Below are 17,933 nucleotides of genomic sequence, written 5' to 3'. Positions count from 1 at the left end.
CATTCTCTCCCTGAGTCCAGGCCCCAGACAGACAGACAGAACTACTAGTCACCCCTCCACCCTCTCCCTGAGTCCAGGCCCCAGACAGACAGACAGACAGACAGACAGACAGACAGAACGACTAGTCACCCCTCCACTCTCTCCCTGAGTCCAGGCCCCAGACAGACAGACAGAACTACTAGTCACCCCTCCACTCTCTCCCTGAGTCCAGGCCCCAGACAGACAGACAGACAGACAGACAGACAGACAGACCTACTAGTCACCCCTCCACTCTCTCCCTGAGTCCAGGCCCCAGACAGACAGACAGACAGACAGAACTACTAGTCACCCCTCCACTCTCTCCCTGAGTCCAGGCCCCGAACAGACAGACAGACAGAACTACTAGTCACCCCTCCACTCTCTCCCTGAGTCCAGGCCCCAGACAGACAGAGCAGCAACAGCGTCAGAACTATAGCAGTCTTCATTCTGAAATGACTCTGGTCTTCTTCAGAAGTAGTGCAGTAGTCTACAGGGTTCAGAACTCACCTTTTTAAACACTTCTTATCACTCATATCATGAGGTTTCACATGTGTTTTGTTACATAGTGTCCAATGTTCTTCTGAGTGATAAAACAGCAAACATTAAGAGTGTTTACTTATCAGACCCACATATATAATAAATATACTATAATATACTCTATTCATATGCTTTTAGTACTCACACATGAATCATATCATGTTTGCAGGTCATGTGTTGTTTTGAGCCAGCAGTAAAAACACACTGACAGGACAGTTCCTCTTATGGCCACTAGGTGGTAATCTGGTGTCAGACGCAGGACTGAAGACTAGAAAGAAGCATTGTCCCAATTATCTATCCTTTCTCCTAAAGTGTGCACTTGTTCCCTTCACTGAAATGACTGGTACACTAAATATGGTGGAAACGCCCACTTGATAACAGAAGGTAGAGTCCTCTGAGTGGAACGGTGGGAGACAAACAGTACCTCATCTCCCCTCCCCCTCTCCTCTCCTCCCTCTCCTCTCCTCTCCTCTTCTCTCCTTTTCATCTTTTTATCACTGACTTCTCACCAGTGATGTCATCATAACCAGTAACCTTTTTCTCTCTTGTCCCAGCCCAGCCTGACCCTGACATATAGCATCAGGCCTGTTGAGTTGACTTGGGTAACAGACCTCTAGCTTCTACACCACATCCCCCTTCTCCTGCTCTAACATGAGACCTCATCAGTACTCATTTTGGGTACTGGTACTGTTTATATTGAGGTGCTGGAACATTAAGCCAATATTCTATAAGAGGTGAACTCAAGCAGTAGAAAGTTAGAGCTGATTTATAGGACACACTATGTGAAACGTTGCTGCTCTGCCAGCAGTTTCCTGTGGAGTTTTTCTAATGTCAGTGTTTCCTGTAGGTATGTGGGTTTAACCACTGATCTTGTCTGCTTAAAAGTGTGTCACATCATATAAGTAAGGAAGTAATGAGATAGAAGTCATTTAGCCTAGCAGTATTTCTCAGGAGAGAGAGAGAGAGAGAGAGAGAGAGAGAGAGAGAGAGAGAGAGAGAGAGAGAGAGAGAGAGATATATAGAGAGAGAGAGAGAGAGAGAGAGAGAGAGAGAGAGAGAGAGATATAGAGAGAGAGAGAGAGAGAGAGAGAGAGAGAGAGAGAGAGAGAGAGAGAGAGAGAGAGAGAGAGGACTTACTGACAGACTAGGTTGAGAGAAGGAGACAAGGGAGAAGGAAGTGAGATGAGAGAGAATGATAGGACTTACTGACAGACTAGGTTGAGAGAAGGAGACACGGGAGGAAGAAGGGAGATGGGAGAGAGAGATTTTCATTGTTTTATTGTTTATTTGACTTTTGTATATTATCTACCTCACTTGCTTTGGCAATGTTAACACATGTTTCCCATGCCAATAAAGCCCCTTGAATTGAATTGAATTGAATTGAGAGAATGATAGGACTTACTGACAGACTGGGTTGAGAGAAGGAGACAGGGGAGGAGGATGAGAGAGAGAGATAGGACTTACTGACAGACTGGGTTTGGGAGAAGGAGACAAGGGAGGAGGAAGAGAGAGAATGATAGGACTTACTGACAGACTGGGTTGAGAGAAGGAGACAAGGGAGGAGGATGAGAGAGAATGATAGGACTTACTGACAGACTGGGTTTGGGAGAAGGAGATAAGGGAGGAGGAAGAGAGAGAATGATAGGACTTACTGACAGACTAGGTTGGGAGAAGGAGACAAAGGAGGAGGAAGAGAGATGGGAGAGAGAGATAGGACTTACTGACAGACTGGGTTGGGAGAAGGAGACAAGGGAGGAGGAAGAGAGATGGTAGAGAGATAGGACTTACTGACAGACTGGGTTGGGAGAAGGAGACAAGGGAGGAGGAATAGAGATGGGAGAGAGAGATAGGACTTACTGACAGACTGGGTTGGGAGAAGGAGACAAGGGAGGAGGAAGAGAGATGGGAGAGAGAAACGCAGCAAAACAATACATGTCCCTTTTTCAGGACCCTGTCTTTCAAAAATAATTTGTAAAAATCCAAATAACTACACAGATCTTCATTGTAAAGGGTTTAAACACTGTTTCCCATGCTTGTTCAGTGAACCATAAACAATTAATGAACATGCACCTGTGTAACGGTCTTTAAGACACTAACAGCTTACAGACGGTAGGCAATTAAGGTCACAGTTATGAAAACTTAGGACACTAAAGAGGCCTTTCAACTGACTGTGAAAAACACCAAAAGAAAGATGCCCAGGGTCCCTACTCATCTTCCTGAACGTCCCTTAGGCATGCTGCAAGAGGGCATGAGGACAGCATAAGTGGCCAGGGCAATAAATTGCAATGTCCGTACTGTGAGACGCCTAAGACAGCGCTGCAGGGAAACAGGACGGACAGCTGATCATCCTCGCAGTGGCAGACCACGTGTAACAACATCTGCACAGGATCGGTACATCCAAACATCACACCTACGGGACAGGTACAGGATGGCAACAGCAACTGCCCGATATGCACCAGGAATGCACAATCCCTCCATCCGTGCTCAGACTGTCCGCAATAGGCTGAGAGAGGCTGGACTGAGGGCTTGTAGGCCTGTTGTACCGCAGGTCCTCACCAGACATCACTGGCAACAACGTCGCCTTTGGGCACAAACTCACCGTCGCTGGACCAGACAGAACTGGCAAAAGTGCTCTTCACTGATGAGTGGCGGTTTTGTCTCACCAGGGGTGAGGAAGGAATGAGCGTTTACACCAAGGCCTGTACTCTGGATCGAGATCGATTGAAGGTGGAGGGTCCGTCATGGTCTGGGGCGGTGTGTCACAGCATCATCGGACTGAGCTTGTTGTCATTGCAGGCAATCTCAATGCTGTGCGTTACAGGGAAGACATCCTCCTCCCTCATGTGGTACCCTTCCTGCAGGCTCATCCTGACATGACCCTCCAGCATGACAATGGCACCAGCCATACTTCTCGTTCTGTGCGTGATTTCCTGCAGGACAGGAATATCAGTGTTCTGCCATGGCCAATGAAGAGCCCGGATCTCAATCCCATTGAGCACGTCTGGGACCTGTTGGATCGGAGGGTGAGGGCTAGGTCATGTCTGGGAACTGAAATGTCTGGGAACTTGAAGGTGCCTTGGTGGAAGAGTGGGGTAACATCTCAAAGCAAGAACTAGCAAATATGGTGCAGTCCATGAGGAGGAGATGCACTACAGTACTTAATGCAGCTGGTGGCCACACCAGATACTGACTGTGACTTTTGATTTTGACCCCCTCCCCCCTTTGTTCAGGGACACATTATTCCATTTCTGTTAGTCACATGTATGTGGAACTTGTTCATTTTATGTCTCAGTTGTTGAATCTTGCTATGTTCATACAAGTATTTACACATGTTAAGTTTGCTGAAAATAAACGCAGTTGACAGTGAGAGGACGTTTCTTTTTTTGCTGAGTTTAGTTCTTACTGACAGACTGGGTTGGTAGAAGGAGACAAGAGAGGAGGGAGAGAGAGATGAGAGAGAGATATGACTCACTGACAGAGTGGGTTTGTAGAAGGAGACAGGGGAGGAGGGAGAGAGAGAGAGATAGGACTTATTGACAGACTGGGTTGGTAGAAGGAGACAGGGGAGGAGGGAGAGAGAGAGATAGGACTTATTGACAGACTGGGTTGGTAGAAGGAGACAGGGGAGGAGGGAGAGAGAGAGAGATAGGACTTATTGACAGACTGGGTTGGTAGAAGGAGACAGGGGAGGAGGGAGAGAGAGATGAGAGAGAGATATGACTCACTGACAGAGTGGGTTGGTAGAAGGAGACAGGGGAGGAGGGAGAGATAGACTGACATTTAAATCAGCTGAATATATTTGTATCACTGACTTTTCACCAGTGATGTCATCATAACCAGTAACCTGTTCCTCTCTTGTCCCAGCCCAGCCTGACCCTGACATATAGCATCAGGCCTGTAGAGTTGACTTGGGTAACAGACCTCTAGCTTCTACACCACATCCCCCCTTCTCCTGCTCTAACATGAGACCTCATCAGCACTCATTTTGGGTGCTGGTACTGTTTATATTGAGGTGCTGGAACATTAAGCCAATATTCTATAAGAGGTGAACTCAAGCAGTAGAAAGTTAGAGCTGATATTATAGATGTGATATTATAGGACACACTATGTGAAACGTTGCTGCTCTGCCAGCAGTTTCCTGTGGAGTTTTTCTAATGTCAGTGTTTCCTGTAGGTAGGTTGGTTTAACTGATCTTATCTGCTTAAAGGTTTGTGACATCATAGAAGTCAGGAAGTAATGAGATAGAAGTCATAAAGCCTAGCAGTATTTCTCACTCTTCAGTCGACTCTTCATGACAGTAGACTTGTTTCACTCAGTGGAGCCCCAGTTAGAGACAGATATGATATATGCAGTGATACTGATGACCCTGTTGTGGAGCACAGGTAGGAGGCTGTTATATTGATATACACTTGTGACAGTTACTGAGATATGTTTTGATATTGTAAGATATATTATAATTTGCAGGGCTAGTAAAATACCATACAACTGGAAGCAGACAGTAAAGATGTGTCTCAAAGCAGGACAATGATGTGATCACCTGTAAATGTACTTTACTGTAGCCTAACTGTCCATCTGGGGACAGGCACTAATGTCAGTTAAGTTGTGATGGTGTCATGCATCTGACTGTTGTATATTCAGTGTGTCAATGATTGATTGTATCTGTCTCTATGTAAATGAATGAGAGTATATATTATATTGGTGTTATGTTAGAGTAGGAGAAGGAGGGGTGTAGATGATAGAGGTCTATGAGCTGAGTCAAGATCAACAGGTCCAACACTATACGTCACGAAGAGAGAGAGAGAGAGAGAGAGAGAGAGAGAGAGAGAGAGAGAGAGAGAGGGAGAGAGAGAGAGAGAGAGAGAGAGAGAGAGAGAGAGATGAGCAGCGTGAGAGGGAGGAGAGAGGAGTAGTGGGGAGAGAGTAGTGGAGGGGAGGGGACAGAGGAGGGGAGGGGCGAGAGGGGGGTAGGGGAGAGAAAAGGGGAGTGGAGAGAGAAGGGGAGGGGAGAGAGGGGAGAGAGGAGGGGAGGGGATATTTGTGGAGGAGAGAGAAAGTGTCAAGGAAGGTCTCCACTAGGACCCTCTCAGCCAGCCGTCTCCACTAGGGCCCTCTCAGCCACCTGTCTCCACTAGGGCCCTCTCAGCCACCTGTCTCCACTAGGACCCTCTCAGCCAGCCGTCTCCACTAGGGCCCTCTCAGTCACCTGTCTCCACTAGTGCCCTCTCAGCCACCTGTCTCCACTAGGACCCGCTCAGCCACCTGTCTCCACTAGGGCCCTCTCAGCCAGCCTGCTCCACTAGGGCCCTCTCAGCCAGCCTGCTCCACTAGGGCCCTCTCAGCCAGCCGACTCTTCTAGGGCCCTCTCAGCCATCTTGCTCCACTAGGACCCTCTCAGCCAGCCAGGTCCACTAGGGTCCTCTCAGCCAGCCGGCTCCACTAGGGTCCTCTCAGCCAGCCGGCTCCACTAGGGCCCTCTCAGCCAGCCGGCTCCACTAGGGTCCTCTCAGCCAGCCGGCTCCACTAGGGCCCTCTCAGCCAGCCAGGTCCACTAGGGTCCTCTCAGCCACCTGTCTCCACTAGGGCCCTCTCAGCCGGCTGTCTCCACTAGGGCCCTCTCAGCCAGCCGGCTCCACTAGGGCCCTCTCAGTCACCTGTCTACACTAGGGCCCTCTCAGCCGGCTGTCTCCACTAGGGCCCTCTCAGCCACCTGTCTACACTAGGGCCCTCTCAGTCAGCTGGCTCCACTAGGGCCCTCTCAGCCAGCCGGCTCCACTAGGGTCCTCTCAGCCACCTGTCTACACTAGGGCCCTCTCAGCCGGCTGTCTCCACTAGGGCCCTCTCAGCCAGCCGGCTCCACTAGGGCCCTCTCAGCCAGCTGTCTCCACAAGGGCCCTCTCAGCCAGCCGGCTCCACTAGGACCTTCTCAGCCAGCTGTCTCCACTAGGGCCCTCTCAACCATCCGGCTCCGCTAGGTCCCTCTCAGTCACCTGTCTCCACTAGGGCCCTCTCAGCCACCTGTCCCCACTAGGGCCCCCTCAGTCAGCTGGTGTGTGTAGGAGAGTGTGAGCTGTGTGTACAAAAAGTAGAAGTAGTGGTCAGATAGTTTCCCATCATTTATGTATGTTTGTTTGTAATTAGTTTGGGCCAGACTGTCTGAGTGCTGTCCTGATGCTTTGTTGGGTTAGTAGGGGTTTGTGAACTAAGCTTCAGGACCAGCTGGATGAAGGGACTTTTATCAATGTTCTCTTGTCATTTCAGTGCTGGTCTCTTGTTTTTATGTGGTTATAGACATTGAAGTCTTGTTTCAGGATATTAATTAGTGATGGATATTAAATCAGTGATGAATATTAATTAGTGATGGATATTAATTAGTGATGGATATTAATTAGCGATGGATATTAATTAGTGATGGATATTAATTAGTGATTGATATTAATAAGTGATTGGTATTAATTAGTGAATGATATTAATGAGTGATGGAAATTAATTAGTGATGGATATTAATTAGTGATGATATTAATTAGTGATGGATATTAATTAGTGATTGATATTAATTAGTGATGGATATTAATTAGTGATTGATATTAATTAGTGATTGATATTAATTAGTGATGGGTATTAATCTGTGATTGATATTAATGAGTGATGGAAATTAATTAGTGATGGATATTAATTAGTAATGATATTAATTAGTGATGGGTATTAATTAGTGATTGATATTAATGAGTGATGGAAATTAATTAGTGATGGATATTAATTAGTGATGATATTAATTAGTGATGGATATTAATTAGTGATGGTATTAATTAGTGATGGATATTAATTAGTGATGGATATTAATTAGTGATGGATATTAATTAGTGATGGATATTAATTAGTGATTGATATTGGTCTAATTCTGTCCTACATTTATTATTTGGGCCTTTTTCTCTGTACTCTAAGAATGTTTTTGCAGAATTTCTTCATGCAGTATTTCAAATCTTGATTGGTTAGTGGACCCCACAGTTTACCTCCATTTGGGGCAATTGGTTCAATTGTAGATTTGAATATTTTGTGTGAGGTTCTAATTGGTATGTCAATTTGAAATTGTTTTTTGATACCTCAAATGGTGCTCACACACATACGTACACACACACACACATACGTACACACACACACGCACACACGCACGCACGCACGCACGCACACACACACACACACACACACACACACACACACACACACACACACACACACACACACACACACACACACACACACACACACACACACACACACACACACACACACACATACGTATACACACACACACACATATGTACACACACACACACACACACACATATGTACACACGCACACACACACACACACATACGTACACACACACACACACATGCACACACATACGTACGTACACACACACACACATACGTACACACACACACACACACATACGTACACACACACACACACACACACACAAACAAATCAGTTCCATGGACAGCCACATCATATTTAGCTTATGTTGATTGGACTAAATAGTTGTTGGTATCTTTTAGTTGTCACCGTATTAGACTAAGCAGAGGTGATTTGATGATGTTGAAGTGTAAATGGTGCTGGAATAGTGGAGGCAGCAGCTCCTGTTGTCTTTGTGACTTGCTGTAACTCTGTGGTTCTAAATCAATAGTTGGTTACTAGTCAGAAAATGTCAGAAACATGACCTTGTTTGACCATGCTGTAGGTCATGTAACTGTTTGTTACATGTAATATGTTTTGTGGACTTTACAGGACAGATGTTGCTCTCTGGTTTTGTGACGAAACAAAGGTGTGGTTGAATTTATTCTGCCACTGTGTCTTCTAATAATCTCAGTTTTAGACTTCTATATCACAGTGTCAAGGCATATAAACTAACAGGTTACAGAGAAACAACACAATTATCACAACACACAGGTTGTAATATGGCTTTATTCTGGACTGGCTTCCCCAGTGATTTTACCCAGAACCCACTGCTTCTGCCAGGGCCACCTGGACGCCAGATCTCCACCAGTCTAGTACATAACTCAACTCTCTCCCTGACCCCCACCAGTCTAGTACATAACTCAACTCTCTCCCTGACCCCCATCAGTCTAGTACATAACTCAACTCTCTCCCTGACCCTCTCCCTGGGGGAGAGAAGAGAAGGTGAGAAAATTAGATTGTGAGAAGTGGAGAGGGGGAGAAGAGCAGGGGGCAGAAGAGGAGAAGAGAGGGGGAGAAGAGGAGAGGCGGTGGGGAAGAAGGGGAGAGGAGAGGCGGAGAAGATGAATGGGGGAGAAGAGGAGAGGGGTAGAATATTCGAGGGGGGAGAAGGGGAGAGGTGGAGAAGAGGAGAGGGGTGGAATATTCGAGGAGGGAGAAGAGGAGAGGGGGAGAAGAGGAGAGCGGGAGAAGAGAAGAGGGGGAGAAGAGGGGAGGGGTAGAATATTCGAGGGGGGGAGAGGGGGAGAAGAGGAGAGGGGTGGAATATTCGAGGAGGGAGAAGAGGAGAGGGAGAGAAGAGGACTGGGGTAGAAGAGAAGAGGGGGAGAAGAATAGAGGAGAGGGGGAGGAGAGGAGAGTAGAGAAGAGGAGAGGGGGAGGGGACAGGGGGAGGGAGAGTAGAGGAGGGGTGATGAGAGGGGAGGGGGAGAAGATGAAAGGGGGGAGAGAGGGAGAGGAGAGGAGGGGGAGGAAAGGAGAAGGGGAGAGGAGGTACTGTTTGTCTCCCACCGTTCCACTCAGAGGACTCTACCTTCTGTTATCAAGTGGGCGTTTCCACTATATTTAGTTTACCAGTCATTTCAGTGAAGGGAACAAGTGCACACTTTAGGAGAAAGGAGAGATAATTGGGACAATGCTTCTCTTTAGTCTTCAGTCCTGCGTCTGTGACACCAGATTATCACCTAGTGGCCATAAGAGGAACTGTCCTGTCAGTATGTTTTTACTGCTGCCTCAAAACAACACATGACCTGCATACAGGATATGATTCATGTGTGAGTACTAAAAGCATATGAATATAGTATATTATAGTATATTTATTATATATGTGGGTCTGATAAGTAAACACTCTTAATGTTTGCTGTTTTATCACTCAGAAGAACATTGGGCACTATGTAACCAAACACATGTGAAACCTCATGATAAGCCTGTCTTCCCATCACATCATGAAAGGTCATGTTGATGTTCATTTAACTTCTGTCTCTCTCTTCCTCTGACTCCTCCCTTTCTCCTCTGTCTCTCTCTTCCTCTGACTCCTCCCTTTCTCCTCTGTCTCTCTCTTCCTCTGACTCCTCCCTTTCTCCTCTGTCTCTCTCTTCCTCTGACTCCTCCTGTCTCCTCTGTCTCTCTCTTCCTCTGACTCCTCCCTTTCTCCTCTGTCTCTCTCTTCCTCTGACTCCTCCCTTTCTCCTCTGTCTCTCTCTTTCTCCTCTGACTCCTCCCTTTCTCCTCTGTTTCTCTCTCCTCTGTCTCTCTCTCTTTCTCCTCAGATCTCCAGGCTCAAAGTGTCAGTCCACCAGGTAGGTAGAGTATAAATCTACAGTGATTATAGCTGTTCAATATTAGTCAACTTTATTATCCCACATGGAGAAATTCATGTGTCCATACAAACATTCTAAACCCCAATAACAAGTAGTGTTTTATGGAACTACTAATACTTGTCAACCACAAAGAATTACTGCTGTTAGAATAACAGAATCACTGTCATCATCTGTCCTCACCACTGTGTTTTCCTCTCTGCTGTTTACAGCTGAATACTCAGTCAGACTGGTGAATGGAACCACTTCCTGTTCTGGGACAGTGGAAGTCTTCTACAGAGGAGAGTGGTTGGGTCTATGTACTGGGTGGTGGAGCATGAGAGATACTAAGGTTGTTTGTAGAGAGCTGGACTGTGGGAATCCTGTAGCTGAATCTGGAGGATCTCTGATTGAAGAGGGAAGAAGAGGAATCAGACTATTTAGCAGATGCAGTGGAAATGAGTCTACTATTAGACATTGTGACATCATAGAAGGAGGACCTGGTGTCTGTGATGGTGGATATTATCATCATGTGACCTGTTCAGGTAAGAGACTGGTCATATTGAGAGATTTGTTTGTACATTATATAATATTACCATGTATCATGTTTTATGTGTTTCAATTTCATTTAAATAGAGGGAGCAATGTCAGATGTATTGTCATATTGGTTTATGGGAGATGTTCATGGGCAGATCATTGTAGTTCAGATGGTACTGAAGTGAAGCTGCCTGATGGATGTCCAGCTGTTTATTTTCTATAAAGTGAAGTGAACTTATTCCTGTCTCCTGCCTGCATTATTCCCAACCCGATCCTGAGTGACAAAGAACCCATTTCTACCTCTTACAGTATCAAACATAGCAAACTACAATCTTTTATCCAACATATTTGTGTTTAGTCCTTGACAGTGTCATCAACAAAACTGATTGAATGTTCAACCAACTCTTTTTCTCCAGAGTCTGTGCGGCTTGTGGATGGAGCTGGTCTCTGCTCTGGGAGAGTGGAGGTGAAGTACAATCAGTCCTGGGCCTCAGTGTGTGAAGCTGACTTTGACCGGCAGGATGCAGAGGTAGTCTGTGGGGAGCTTGGCTGTGGGGCTCCTGCAGCTCTACAGGGGGGGCTCTATGGAGGAGGTGAGGGTCAGACCTGGGATAGAGAGTTCCAGTGTAAAGGCAATGAGTCCCTTCTCCTGGACTGTGACACCTCAGACAGAAAACACAACACCTGCCTACCTGGTAATGCTGTTGGACTCACCTGCTCAGGTAAGAAACAGTTTGTCACTCAATCAACATTGTTTCTCACCTGGAGTGAAGAATATGAGAGACAATATAGGTGTGTTTTAGTGAGAAAATAGTAAGGTTACTGTCTCTCTCTTTTCTTTTCTCAGAGCCTGATGATGTGAGGCTGGTGGGAGGAGGCAGTCGCTGTGCTGGTGGAGTGGAGCGGTACGACCAGGGAGAGTGGAGGATTGTGGGATCTTTCTCTGACGTGACGGCTGTAGCTGCAGTAGTGTGTAGACAGCTGGGTTGTGGCTCCGCTGTTTCAGTACTACCTGGAAACACCACTAGAGGGTTTTTAGTTCACTGTTCTGGGTCTGAGCGCGCACTGAGAGAGTGTACCAGAAGCTATGATCACCTTCCTGGACTCAAAGTGATCTGCTCAGGTAATAACAAGATACACTATATGGCCAAAAGTATGTGGACATCAGTGGATTTGGCTATTTCAGCCACACCTGTTGCTGACAGGTGTATAAACTCGAGCATGCAGCCATGCAATTTCCATAGACAAACACAGTCAGTAAAATGTCCTTACTGATAATCTCAGTGACTTTAAACGTGGCACGTCTTGGAGCAACAACGGCTTAGCCGTGAAGTGGTAGACAACACAAGCTCACAGAACGGACCGCCGAGTGTTGAACCACGTAGAGCGTAAAAATAATCCTCTGTTGTAAAACTCACTGCTGAAACTCATATGAATATTTTACATGTATTTCACCCTTATTTTCTACACTAAACTATCTCCATATATACTTCCATTAATGTGTTAAACTGGTACCAGGAGACCTTCAGACGAGTCTTGTAAAGCTTGTGGGCGTCCTAGATCAAACCAACCTGTATGTGTTCCTGAGAGACTCACCTTTCCATAGTGGGGTCATGTTAGTGTGTCCTAGATCAATACAACCTGTATGTGTTCCTGAGAGACTCACCTTTCCATAGTGGGGTCATGTTAGTGTGTCCTAGATCAATACAACCTGTATGTGTTCCTGAGAGACTCACCTTTCCATAGTGGGGTCATGTTAGTGTGTCCTAGATCAAACCAACCTGTACGTGTTCCTGAGAGACTCACCTTTCCATAGTGGGGTCATGTTAGTGTGTAGTCGGAGAACATCGGAGAACATCATCGTGTTCCTGAGTCTCATCTTTCCATCGTTTAAAGGCCAAACTGATCGGACGTTACAGATTTCCACACGGCCGCAGAAATTGTAGGCTAAGGGTTAAATTGTAAATGAAAAGAGCATCTGCCAAACATGGATTGTGTGTGTGGGGGTACAGAGATGTGGTAGTCATATAATAATCATGCTGTGGTCTACATTTAGTTAATCATCAAGCAGACCAGATCATTAGAGATGGTGGGAGAGCCTGTTAGGCTGTTTAAAATGGAACAATATAATTTATATACTGTAGCATGAGACTAATACCTCTATATACATTTTAACAGGATTTGAGTGACGTTTTCTAAATTGTTTTATAATACATATAATATATATATATATATATATATATAATATATATATATATATATAATATAAATATAATATATATATACAGTGGGGAGAACAAGTATTTGATACACTGCCGATTTTCCAGGTTTTCCTACTTACAAAGCATTTAGAGGTCTGTAATTTCTGCAAAAATCCAGAAAATCACATTGTATGATTTTTAAGTAATTCATTTGCATTTTATTGCATAACATAAGTATTTGATCACCTACCAACCAGTAAGAATTCCGGCTCTCACAGACCTGTTAGTTTTTCTTTAAGAAGCCCTCCTGTTCTCCACTCATTACCTGTATTAACTGCACCTGTTTGAACCCATTACCTGTATAAAAGACACTTGTCCACACACTCAATCAAACAGACTCCAACCTCTCCACAATGGCCAAGACCAGAGAGCTGTGTAAGGACATCAGGGATAAAATTGTAGACCTGCACAAGGCTGGGATGGGCTACAGGACAGTAGGCAAGCAGCTTAGTGAGAAGGCAACAACTGTTGGCGCAATTATTAGAAAATGGAAGAAATTCAAGATGAAGGTCAATCACCCTCGGTCTGGGGCTCCATGCAAGATCTCACCTCGTGGGGCATCAATGATCATGAGGAAGGTGAGGGATCAGCCCAGAACTACACGACAGGACCTGGTCAATAACCTGAAGAGAGCTGGGACCACAGTCTCAAAGAAAACCATTAGTAACACACTACGCCGCCATGGATTAAAATCCTGCAGCGCACGCAAGGTCCCCCTGCTCAAGCCAGCGCATGTCCAGGCCCGTCTGAAGTTTGCCAATGACCATCTGGATGATCCAGAGGAGGAATGGGAGAAGGTCATGTGGTCTGATGAGACAAAAATAGAGCTTTTTGGTCTAAACTCCACTCGCCGTGTTTGGAGGAAGAAGAAGGATGAGTACAACCGCAAGAAAAACATCCCAACCGTGAAGCATGGAGGTGGAAACATCATTCTTTGGGAATGCTTTTCTGCAAATGGGACAGGACGACTGCACCGTATTGAAGGGAGGATGGATGGGGCCATGTATCGTGAGATCTTGGCCAACAACCTCCTTCCCTTAGTAAGAGCATTGAAGATGGGTCGTGGCTGGGTTTTCCAGCATGACAACGACCCAAAACACACAGCCAGGGCAACTAAGGAGTGGCTCCGTAAAAAGCATCTCAAGGTCCTGGATTGGCCTAGCCAGTCTCCAGACCTGAACCCAATAGAAAATCTTTGGAGGGAGCTGAAAGTCCGTATTGCCCAGCGACAGCCCCGAAAACTGAAGGATCTGGAGAAGGTCTGTATGGAGGAGTGGGCCAAAATCCCTGCTGCAGTGTGTGCAAACCTGGTCAAGAACTACAGGAAACATATGATCTCTGTAATTGCAAACATAGGTTTCTGTACTAAATATTAAGTTCTGCTTTTCTGATGTATCAAATACTTATGTCATGCAATAAAATGCTAATTAATTACTTAAAAATCATACAATGTGATTTTCTGGATTTTTGTTTTAGATTCCGTCTCTCACAGTTGAAGTGTACCTATGACAAAAAATTACAGACCTCTACATGCTTTGTAAGTAGGAAAACCTGCAAAATCGGCAGTGTATCAAATACTTGTTCTCCCCACTGTATATACAGTGGGGCAAAAAAGTATTTAGTCAGCCACCAATTGTGCAAGTTCTTCCACTTAAAAAGATGAGAGAGGCCTGTAATTTTCATCATAGGTACACTTCAACTATGACAGACAAAATGAGACAAAAAAATCCAGAAAATCACATTGTAGGATTTTTAATTAATTTATTTGCAAATTATGGTGGAAAATAAGTATTTGGTCACCTACAAACAAGCAAGATTTCTGGCTCTCACAGACCTGTAACTTCTTCTTTAAAAGGCTCCTCTGTCCTCCACTCGTTATCTGTATTAATGGCACCTGTTTGAACTTGTTATCAGTATAAAAGACACCTGTCCACAACCTCAGACAGTCACACTCCAAACTCCACTATGGCCAAGACCAAAGAGCTGTCAAAGGACACCAGAAACAAAATTGTAGACCTGCACCAGGCTGGGAAGACTGAATCTGCAATAGGTAAGCAGCTTGGTTTGAAGAAATAAACTGTGGGAGCAATTATTAGGAAATGGAAGACATACAAGACCACTGATAATCTCCCTCGATCTGGGGCTCCACGCAAGATCTCACCCTGTGGGATCAAAATGATCACAAGAACGGTGAGCAAAAATCCCAGAACCACACGGGGGGACCTAGTGAATGACCTGCAGAGAGCTGGGACCAAAGTAACAAAGCCTACCATCAGTAACACACTATGCCGCCAGGGACTCAAATCCTGCAGTGCCAGATGTGTCCCCCTGCTTAAGCCAGTACATGTCCAGGCCCGTCTGAAGTTTGCTAGAGAGCATTTGGATGATCCAGAAGAAGATTCGGAGAATGTCATATGGTCAGATGAAACCAAAATATAACTTTTTGGTAAAAACTCAACTCGTCGTGTTTAGAGGACAAAGAATGCTGAGTTGCATCCAAAGAACACCATACCTACTGTGAAGCATGGGGGTGGAAACATCATGCTTTGGGGCTATTTTTCTGCAAAGGGACCAGGACGACTGATCCGTGTAAAGGAAAGAATGAATGTGGCCATGTATCGTGAGATTTTGAGTGAAAACCTCCTTCCATCAGCAAGGGCATTGAAGATGAAACGTGGCTGGGTCTTTCAGCATGACAAGTATCCCAAACACACCGCCCGGGCAACGAAGGAGTGGCTTCGTAAGAAGCATTTCAAGGTCCTGGAGTGGCCTAGCCAGTCTCCAGATCTCAAGCCCATAGAAAATCTTTGGAGGGAGTTGAAAGTCCGTGTTGCCCAGCAACAGCCCCAAAACATCACTGCTCTAGAGGAGATCTGCATGGAGGAATGGGCCAAAATACCAGCAACAGTGTGTGAACACCTTGTGAAGACTTACAGAAAACGTTTGACCTCTGTCATTGCCAACAAAGGGTATATAACAAAGTATTGAGATAAACTTTTGTTATTGACCAAATACTTATTTTACACCATAATTTGCAAATAAATTCATTAAAAATCCTACAATGTGATTTTCTGGAGAGAAAAAATTCTAATTTCGTCTGTCATAGTTGAAGTGTACCTATGATGAAAATTACAGGCCTCTCTCATCTTTTTAAGTGGGAGAACTTGCACAATTTGTGGCTGACTAAATACTTTTTTGCCCCACTGTATATATACAATAGATTTTCACTGAGACATCATGGTGTGTACATCAATTTAAATCCCACTTGTAAAGTATAAATAATAAAAATTTAACATAGTATTGGACAGGCCTATGAGGTCTAAAGGTCTGTCTTTCCAAGACATTCTGTTCATCTGCAAGCAGACCTGATGATTCTAGATGGTGGGAGAGCCTGTTATTTAAAATGGAAGAATAGAACTTACTGTAGCCTATATAATGTAACAATGACAATAATCCCTTCATATATACTGTAGTTGAAGGTTATTTTAGTGTCATAAAAAGTGTTGATTAAAACAAATCAGGATGTTTGGTGGATGGATTCAGTGTAGATGTTCTGCTGTGTATCGAGGGGTTTATATGAAAGTGGTAGATTTGTAATTCTTTACAAGAGAAAGTTCTGGAATTCTTTTCTTTGGGTGACCTCAGGCTACGGTCTTTGACAATTCAGCTACTTTGTTAACAGTCCTACAACTGTCACCTCATGTAACAACTGATTTACTTAACTAAAGGCACATCTCAATATGTGGTCCAGGTGCCTTAGTGTTCCTATAAAAACCTGTGTCCAAACTCAGCATTAAATAGTATCTAATCAGAATAGTGTACAGAGATAAGTTATTGCACCTATTGAAATGTAATGTGTTTTTTAGTGTTTATTCTGTTGCATTAAAAAAGTCACTGTTGCCTTTTAGATCAATATCAGTGTGAACACGTCTGATTGGACTAGATCCATGTTGAGGTGAGACACGTCTGATTGGACTAGATCCATGTTGCGGTGAGACACGTCTGATTTGACTAGATCCATGTTGAGGTGAGACACGTCTGATTGGACTAGATCCATGTTGAGGTGAGACACGTCTGATTGGACTAGATACATGTTGAGGTGAGACACGTCTGATTGGACTAGATCCATGTTGAGGTGAGACACGTCTGATTGGACAAGATCTATGTTGAGGTGAGACACGTCTGATTGGACTAGATCCATGTTGAGGTGAGACACGTCTGATTGGACTAGATCCATGTTGAGGGGGTGAGGGGGTACACGATCAATGAGGGTGAGACTAGAGCGAGATGGGGAGCGACGAGAGGGGAAGAAGAGAAGAGGAGAGGGGGAGGAGAGAGGAGGAAAGGGGAGGAGAGGGGAGAGGAAGGAAGTGGAGAGGAGAGGGGGGAGAAGAGGAGACTGGAGGGGGGAGAAGAGAAAAGGAGAGGGGGAGAAGAGGAGAAGAAAGAGAAGAGAGGAGGAAAGGGGAGGAAAGGGGATAGGGGAGGGGGGAGAGGAGAAGAGAGGGGGAGAGGGAGAGAAGAGTAGAATAGAGTGTCAAAAGAGGAGAAGAGAGGGGCAGAAGTGGGGAAGGGGAGAAGGGGAGGAGAGGGTTGGAGAAGATGAGATGGAGGGGAGAAGAGGAGAGGTGGCGAAGAGAGAGAGGGGGGAGAAAGAGGAGAAGAGAGGGAGGAGAAGTGGAGAAGAGGAAAGAAGAGAGGGGAGGTGTGGAGGGGGGGAGAATAGGAGAGCGGGGAGGAAGAGAAGAGTAGAAGAGATGGGGAGAAGAGAGTTGGGGAAAGAGGAGAAGAGTGGATGAGAGGAGAGAATAGAATAGGAGAGGGGGAGAAGAATAGACGGGGGAGGGGAAGAGAGGGGAGAGGAGAGGAGAAGAGGGGAGGGGGGAAGGGCGGGAGAAGAGGAGAGGGTGAGAAGAGGAGATTTGAAGAGTGGAGAGGGGAAGAGAGCGGGAAAGAGGAGAAGAGAGGGGGAGAAGAGAGGGGGGAGAGAAGAGGAGAGTAGAGGGTAGAAGAGGAGAAGAGAGAGGCAGAAGAGAAGAGGGGAGA

Source organism: Salvelinus fontinalis, chromosome 5 (genome assembly GCF_029448725.1).
Source record: "Salvelinus fontinalis isolate EN_2023a chromosome 5, ASM2944872v1, whole genome shotgun sequence".
Taxonomy (NCBI): Eukaryota; Metazoa; Chordata; class Actinopteri; order Salmoniformes; family Salmonidae; genus Salvelinus; species Salvelinus fontinalis.
This window is presented reverse-complemented; position numbering follows the sequence as displayed.